Below are 8,128 nucleotides of genomic sequence, written 5' to 3' on the forward strand. Positions count from 1 at the left end.
TTTTTCCATTACGCGGGGCCGCCGGGCAATACAAATTTAATGCTAACATTGAATGAACGCAGAATCAATAGAGGTTAAATACTTCACTCGTGTGTGACTTCTAACAAAAGGCGCTGGTTCCCGTAGTATTCCTCATTCAAACCAATTCAATGCACGACCTGTAGAACATCAGGTGCGCCTAAATGCGGCCTATACACAATCAATTTGATTGATCAAAGGCCCCAGATACGAGAGTGGATACAAAATCTGCCATTGTGCACTGTACACACAAATATCAATAGTTATTTTATTGTCTAACCGTCAATAAAAACAAACTAGGTTAGATCTTTTCAATAATATCGAAGAGAAACATTATTTTGTATCTAATGCGGCCCGATACATATTCAATTTTATTGGGCAATATCAAAGACCCTAGATACAAAATCTGCCATTGTGCACTATTATTGATCGTGGGTATGTGTACAATGGTAGATTTTGTATCTAGGGTCTTTGATATTGCCCAATATAATTGAACGAGTATGGGCCGTATAATCCTGTATAGGGTCCCCCAATATTGTTCAATCAAATTGATCGTGTATCGGCCGCATACATTTTGGTATAGGGGGCCTAATCCGCGGGCCTAATCCAAAAACCAATCGATCAATTATTTTTGTTTTAAAGCTTTGGACACAGACTGATAAATTATACATCAAGTAAGCGGGGTTTTTTTGCTACCTTTATCATCTTTACTGAGAAATACACTCATGAAACTTTTTGCCAAAGAAGAAGTTGCATTTTCTTCACCAGGCGTTTTATACTTTTTATATACATAAATTTGTGTTTGACAACTTTTTCACTTTGAATAAGCGCTTCAATCAAAAAGAAACATTAATAACTAGTTATAAGATCAGGTGTCACACATTCAAAAACACGTTTTTTTTTGGTAATTGCCAAGGCTGTATATTATAAAATGTCTTACGGTCTTGTTTAGTGCGATGGCTTTAATTCCAAGTACCTCTTACGCATACTGTTGACAAGAATTCTTCTCTGCTATCATTGGCTATTCAACATGATGCTGCAGAATACGTTGCTATCTATGTGGTTTTAAAAGAGTCCCTTACTTCTTACACGGCCATCCATGATGCCCATAGAAATATTGTTCTTAAAGGTTTGTTTCATAGCATTCAAAAAAATTAAATCATGTTGAAGGAAACACAAACATTGATACATGGAAGAGGGCATCAAGCAATCAAGATTTATTAATTTAAAATTTCGTATAGAAATTTTAACATTGTACAATAGGGTGTTTGCACGGAAGGTCATTAGTTCAAATCATCCTCCAGACACGCTCCAGAAGACATACAAAATGCATGGAGAAAAAAAAGAAAGAAAGAAAGAAAGAAAGAAAGAAAGAAAGAAAGAAAGAAAGAAAGAAAGAAAGAAAGAAAGAAAGAAAGAAAGAAAGAAAGAAAGAAAGAAAGAAAGAAAGAAAGAAAGAAAGAAAGAAAGAAAGAAAGAAAGAAAGAAAGAAAGAAAGAAAGAAAGAAAGAAAGAAAGAAAGAAAGAAAGAAAGAAAGAAAGAAAGAAAGAAAGAAAGAAAGAAAGAAAGAAAGAAAGAAAGAAAGAAAGAAAGAAAGAAAGAAAGAAAGAAATAGAAAAGGAAAAGGAAAAGGAAAAGGAAAAGGAAAAGAAAAGAAGGAAAAAAACGCTTTTGGTCCAAGAATTGTTTTGGGCAAATTAGCAAAAATTACTATTTTTCATTTCACCATAAACTTGGTAAATGTCACACACAATGCTTGTTGGACAGGTCACATAGACAAGCGTTTTCTATGCTCATTTAAGTTCCTTTCCGTCTCACGATATAGGCCCTAATTGTTAGGATTAAATTTACACTATAAGCTTGACCAAATTAAAATCGAAAATTTGGTATCTAAAGAAAGCCAATTCTATACCAGTCTCAGGTAGGCCTATATACAAATACATATCAGTTAAAAGTCTCATCCCCGGGTGGTACACAGTGTCGACACCCTGTATCATAAAGATTTTTTCTCTGAGTTTTTCCCTCCGTTGGTGAGCGACGGGCGATTGGTATTTCACCGAACGCAAGAAAAGGAGTCCTATCTGATTGGCTAGGAATCGATCGCTAGATCGCTCAGTGCTGAAGTACAAACTCAAAATATAGAGATGTATTCAATTCGATAAAAATCAATATTCTATTACTGACGCAGATAAAGAAAGTTGCGTAGTGTCTCGATAGCTCTCGATATAGTGCATTGTATTATAGACTTGTGATTTAATATTCTATAGAACACGTTGATCTGAGCTTTTAATTCTCAAGCAGTTGAATATATCCCAATGTTAATGTTAAATATATGCGCATAACGACAATAGCAATCGCCGCTTAGTGTATTGAATTTCCAGTTTATATAGTGTATTGAAAACAAAACCTGGGTTTTACTTGACAACAAATCGAATTTTCTTGTAATGGCAACATCATATGGGGTACTGAGCAGGCGTAAATCGTAAAAACGTGTAGAATAGAAACTCTGTGGTATCTCATATCGTGTAAATGGTATGCTTAGCCTGAGTCGCTCGGCCTATCTCAAACAAAATCGCCATGCGTAGCTTTTGAAAAACGAGAGGATTCGCCGTACTATCACGACAATTTTTGACACGAATAGGGATGATGACGCTGTGTGGTATACAGTAAAACCTCGTCTACACGCATATAGAGTGTTTTTGATGAAAGCTGCATTAATCCAGGCGCCCACCATAAACAAACATTATGGAGTTTGAGCAAATTAATTACCGATACAAGCGTATACAAAAAAGTATTATTGCAAGACCAATCTATTGTATTAACACATTTACGGCTGTTTCGTTTTACATGTAACTTAGCTTTCATCAAAAACACTATATGTTTGTAGACGAGGTTTTACGGTATCACCTGAACCGTTTATGGGACATTGTGATAAGCAACGTCATGACGTATATCAATTGTAGTACCAAACAATTGATATAATCTTTTAATATTTAATACTCACCTTAAACTTTTTCAGTGAGTAGCTAATCAAATAATATTAATATAATCATGATTAGTTTATGAAAATCAAACTTCAAATATATAGGCCTACTCTTTGAGCACCACAGGAAGGAAGACTTTAGTTGCAAAGACAGCAAGAGCTGCCGTATGCCAGTTTTATGTACCAAATTTGGCGGACATGACTCTTATTTAGAGACCTTTCTATCTTCATGCATGCTATACCCAGCAAACACAAAAATGTTCTTCCAAAACCTTTTAATAACATTTAAAGACCCATTCAGTGATCCTAGCGCAAGTGTAAAAAAATGAAATTGTTTATAAATTGCGTAAAAGTGAAGGACAAGTCATTCAAATTGTCATTTGGTATTTTTGAAATGACAAATTTGGTAAAAAACGAAGAAAACAGCAGTGCCGACGAAGTTGAAGCCCCATTCAAATACATGTAGCTAATCTGGATACTGTCAGTATCTAAATTACAGATTCGTGCACTATGACAATGACAAATGTACCAAAATCTGAATTTTGATGATTTTTACGATCGTCCGGGTGAGCAAATTACTGAATGGGCCTAAAGTGCCGGGTTATATAAAGTCACGAATACGTTTTTAAAACGTTATTGCAAAATAGGTTGGTCAAACAATTTTTGCAAAATGTTTTGTCAACACTTAAATAACGTTATGTTAGAATGTTTTGCATCACTTTTTCACAAATGTTTTTTTTTTAAATGTTATTAAAACGTTTTTATCCCCTCTAGTCCTATATAACCGACATGCAACGTTTTCTGTAAAACGTTGTGTGTTGCTAACGAAGAAAATACATACGGTACCTACTTTAAGAAATAATGTTTCTTTGATACTAATATTAAAAGTAAGGTCCGTCAGTCGTGTAAAATCAAATTTACATACGGCAGCTATTGTAAGCAGTGGCGGTGGCGGAAGGGGGGCATGGGGGACAAATGCTCCCCGTCAGAGATCTTGCTTTCAGTTCCCTCCATAAAAACCTACAGAAATCGAAAAAACCTAATTTTGTGGCATCTTTGTAGAAAATTTATTATTTTTGACCCCCCCTCTCGAAATAAAATTTCCCCATGCCCGCCGAATTCCAGTGCCGCTACTGATATGTTGTTTAAAAAGCTATTTATCAGTCCAAGAGAACGCCAAATATGGATCAGGAGTATTACATAATAATACCCTGCTATGACAATAGCTCCACTAGGTTAATCGTATAATCTCCTTATGTGGTTAGCATGGCCGGGCCAGGAAATCCACAAGGTCAGCCAATGTATGTACATGTATTCGGTACATGTGCCATATCTTTTACAATGGGTGATAAATTTCTGGTTTGTTTTATTTCAAAACGCAACATTCGATATTCTAAAGCTTGGTCCAAATCCAAGAGAAGAACCAACTCTAGTAATTTATGTGGTTTCAAATTATATCAGACGTTGCCTTTTTGATAGAAATGGTGTTTGTTGATGTGCACAGTTTCCCATTAGATCATAACATGCTGTTGTACATCAAAGGTCAAAGGTCTTTTAATCCATATTTGGCGTTGTTCTGGGACTGTTTATGACGTGATAAGATGCGTTTCCGACACACTTTTCTCAAACGTAAATATGTCTGAACTCTTTCTTGTGCCAATCTGGAAGAAAAACGAGAAAAACGACAGAGACAAAGATTAGTGTACATATATTCCCAAGGGCACTCAATTCAGCCTCCGATTATACATGTTATAAGAGAATCATGTAAACCAATGGTAATGACTCCAAACAAGCAAACAGACAAATAAACAAAGAGACAGACAAACATATAAATGAAGTCAAATATATTCTTACCCTTGGCATTGCTTTTCCTAATTTGGATGTTGGATACAAGTAGGCATACCCTGGAATACCTACGATAAGCACTACTATTATGGTTACACATACGACGATAGCTGCAATTCCTCCAGGTGCCAAACCACTATGTGGTTCTGGGTTTGAGTTTTCTGCAATATGGTAAAGTACCCCTTGACATTACTACATGTTTTAAGAGAAGTATCACTTGTCTTTTGTAACCTTGGCCGAAGGTCTTCGAGATGAATTGGCCGTATCATTACAATATTCAAGCAGGCCTAAACATCCGCAAAAATGATCAGTTTTTGAGAAAATTACAAAATTTGATTATACTTTACTGCCTCGAGAAAGGCATAATACTAATACTGTAGTGTTAACGTATTAAATCGAAATACATGTATATTTCCCATGAACATGATGCTCACCTTTAGTAGTAGCCCTTTTGTGGTTATTGGTAGGTTAGTATTTGATGTCGTTGATGTACCTTGGGATACTGTTGTCATGGTTGTAGTTGGAGAAACAGGAACTTCGGTAGCTAAATTATTGTAAATTGCAAATGAAAACAATATATAATTATTAATGATAAAAGTATAATCATGATAATGATAATACAATGTAATAGATAATCTAATTGAAGAGGTTCATCAGGTCTGTTAATTAATCAACTATTTTAAGCAGATTTGTCAAACCTTCTAGCTTTCTCAAAGCGTTGATGATGTTATTAAGGTTCCGCTCCAAGCAGATGGATCAATAACATCATCAACGCTTTGAGAAAGCCAGAAGGTTTATTGCGAAACTGTCAGCAGACAAATGCAAATGTTTCATTTGGACTTGACAAATGAGCTCAAAATAGCAGATAAAAGACAATCGTTCATGGGTAGTGAATATAATGTCAAACACAAAGGTCCTCCTCTCGGTCCTCCTATAGTAACATTGCATATTAATTTGTTGAATATACGGTAATAAGTTATTGATGGCCATGGACACGCCTAAAATTAGATTTCTAACCATGAACATCCAAGATCTTTCATTCGTGCACTGAAACAATATTTGGTGTCATTTTCACACCAAAACTAGTGTCAAAATGTGTCCTCAGGTGGCCACCTAAATGTATCAAATTTACTCTTTTTTGGGTGTAAGAAATTGACACCTTTGGGTGTCATGTTCATTTTGACACCTATGGTGGCCACCTGAGGACCCGTTTTCAAAAAAGGTCATTACACCCAAAACAGGGTGTTAAATTGGCTCTATAAGGTGTCATATTGATATACATTTACACCCTAATTGGGGCGTATCTTGGGAAATTTTGTCCATGCTATCGAGTCTGTATGTACTTAACTGCAAGATTTCAGGACATTTTGATAATAATCATGATATACGATAACTAATCCAAAATCACCCGATACATCCATTGCATCATTTCATGATTTTGTTTTCATTAATCATTCAACCAGTGAGTAAGCTTATCAACACAGCAGCCCAAAATCCACAAAATTCCAAGTCTCTGACAGTGAAATTGCAATTTACTTCTTCATTCAGTCGACGCAAAAGTAATCAAAGCTTCCTTAATTTACGCTAATGTTATCATGATTATTATCACAAATGTCTGGAAGTGTAGCAGTTTGGTACTTATCGGGCTCTATAGCATGGACAAAATGGCGACAAGAATGTCGAGGCACTTCTGTTTGTGCCAAGGGATTTTGGAGGGATTTGTTTTAGGATGGTTGACATTTTCTTTTGGGGGTTGAATTTGCAAACCAACTCGGGGGAGGGGGGGTCGACATCTACCCCTCGCAAAGACTGCACTGGTATGACGTACAAACCATTGATGGCATCATGGGTGCATGCCAGCAGCACATTTCCCGTTTCTCCACGATCTCCACACGTATAGGCTAAATATTTCCCTCCAGAGTCCATAAAAACACAATCGTAGGCGGGATTCTCGTTTGGATTCTCGTTCTTCCAATCTAATAATGAACAACAATATAAATATTTAAAAAATAACTGAAAAGAGAGCTGCCTCTCTCCCTCCCCCTCTTGTGTATGTCAAGTTGCAATTAATGGACGATATCAACTTATTTACATCTCATGTTTCCCACAACCCCATCTTGCATTTTCGATATCTCTTATAGAACCTTTTTCCCTTCTTCCCGTCATCACTCAGAACGCTAGTCAGTCGATGGCTATTTTTATACCAGACCCACTCAGTCACTTAATCATGCACTGGAAACGATCGAATTCGGTGTAAGAAATTTGCAAATTTTTTGGTTTGGTTACACTTTTTCATTACATAAAAATAATTTTCTCGGTCAAATTAAAAGCAATAATTTTAATTTCTTCAGTAAATGTCAGAAAAAAAACCTATAATGCCTGGTTTAATATATTTTTTTCAAACCCTGGTGTTAAACTTACTTAGGTATGAAATTTATGCTTCTAGTGTAATATTTTCGATTTTCACTGGCTTCAAATTGGCCCATGAGCTTTTTTTGGGTCAACGTTTTTGCTTTTCAAAGTAACATAAATCGTTAATATTTCCCAACTTAAGTCACGGTGTTTTTTGCCGCTGCCAATCATCGTCCGCCATTACTATTCGTGAACTGCATCTCGAAGAGAATTCCTTTTCTCCGATGAAGGCACCAGCCGACATGTTCGTATCCCTACATTGTAATAATCAAAACTCTAAACCCCCAGGAGATAATATATTTACGACTCTTCCGGCGGAATGCGTCGAAAGTACCCCTGGAATAGTTCATGATGGGAAGATAATATTAATTTTGTTGTATATGGCGATTTGATATTATACGTACTCCAGTATCCAGCCTTGTCGTCGACATCCTTCCAATAGAATTCATCAGGATATTCCCCTTCGCATACCCATGTTCCTTCTTCTTCAAAATCAGAGCATCCCAATAACATTCTTTGTTCATTCGTTGTACTCAACTGAAAAATGTAAAGAAAACAATATTCAGTTCCATTTGACTCATATTACTCTGTACTTTTGTACTCAACATTGAGTAATGTTTACTATATATTTTTTATTTATAATGTAAACATACCAAATATCTTAGGAACTCATTCTGCACTTTAGTTTCAATAACGAGAACTTTGCCCCCGTCCATCGCGTCACAAATCTCTTTAGCCTGTTTTGATGTACCGTTGAATGATGGGATATATGAGAGGCATTTGTCTTCCCAAGGTTCGTATTCAGTAGGACAGATAACTAGAGAAATAGAAGTAAATAATAATTATTATCAATATCATAGTCAATTCGT

Source organism: Amphiura filiformis, chromosome 11 (assembly GCF_039555335.1).
Source record: "Amphiura filiformis chromosome 11, Afil_fr2py, whole genome shotgun sequence".
Lineage (NCBI taxonomy): Eukaryota > Metazoa > Echinodermata > Ophiuroidea > Amphilepidida > Amphiuridae > Amphiura > Amphiura filiformis.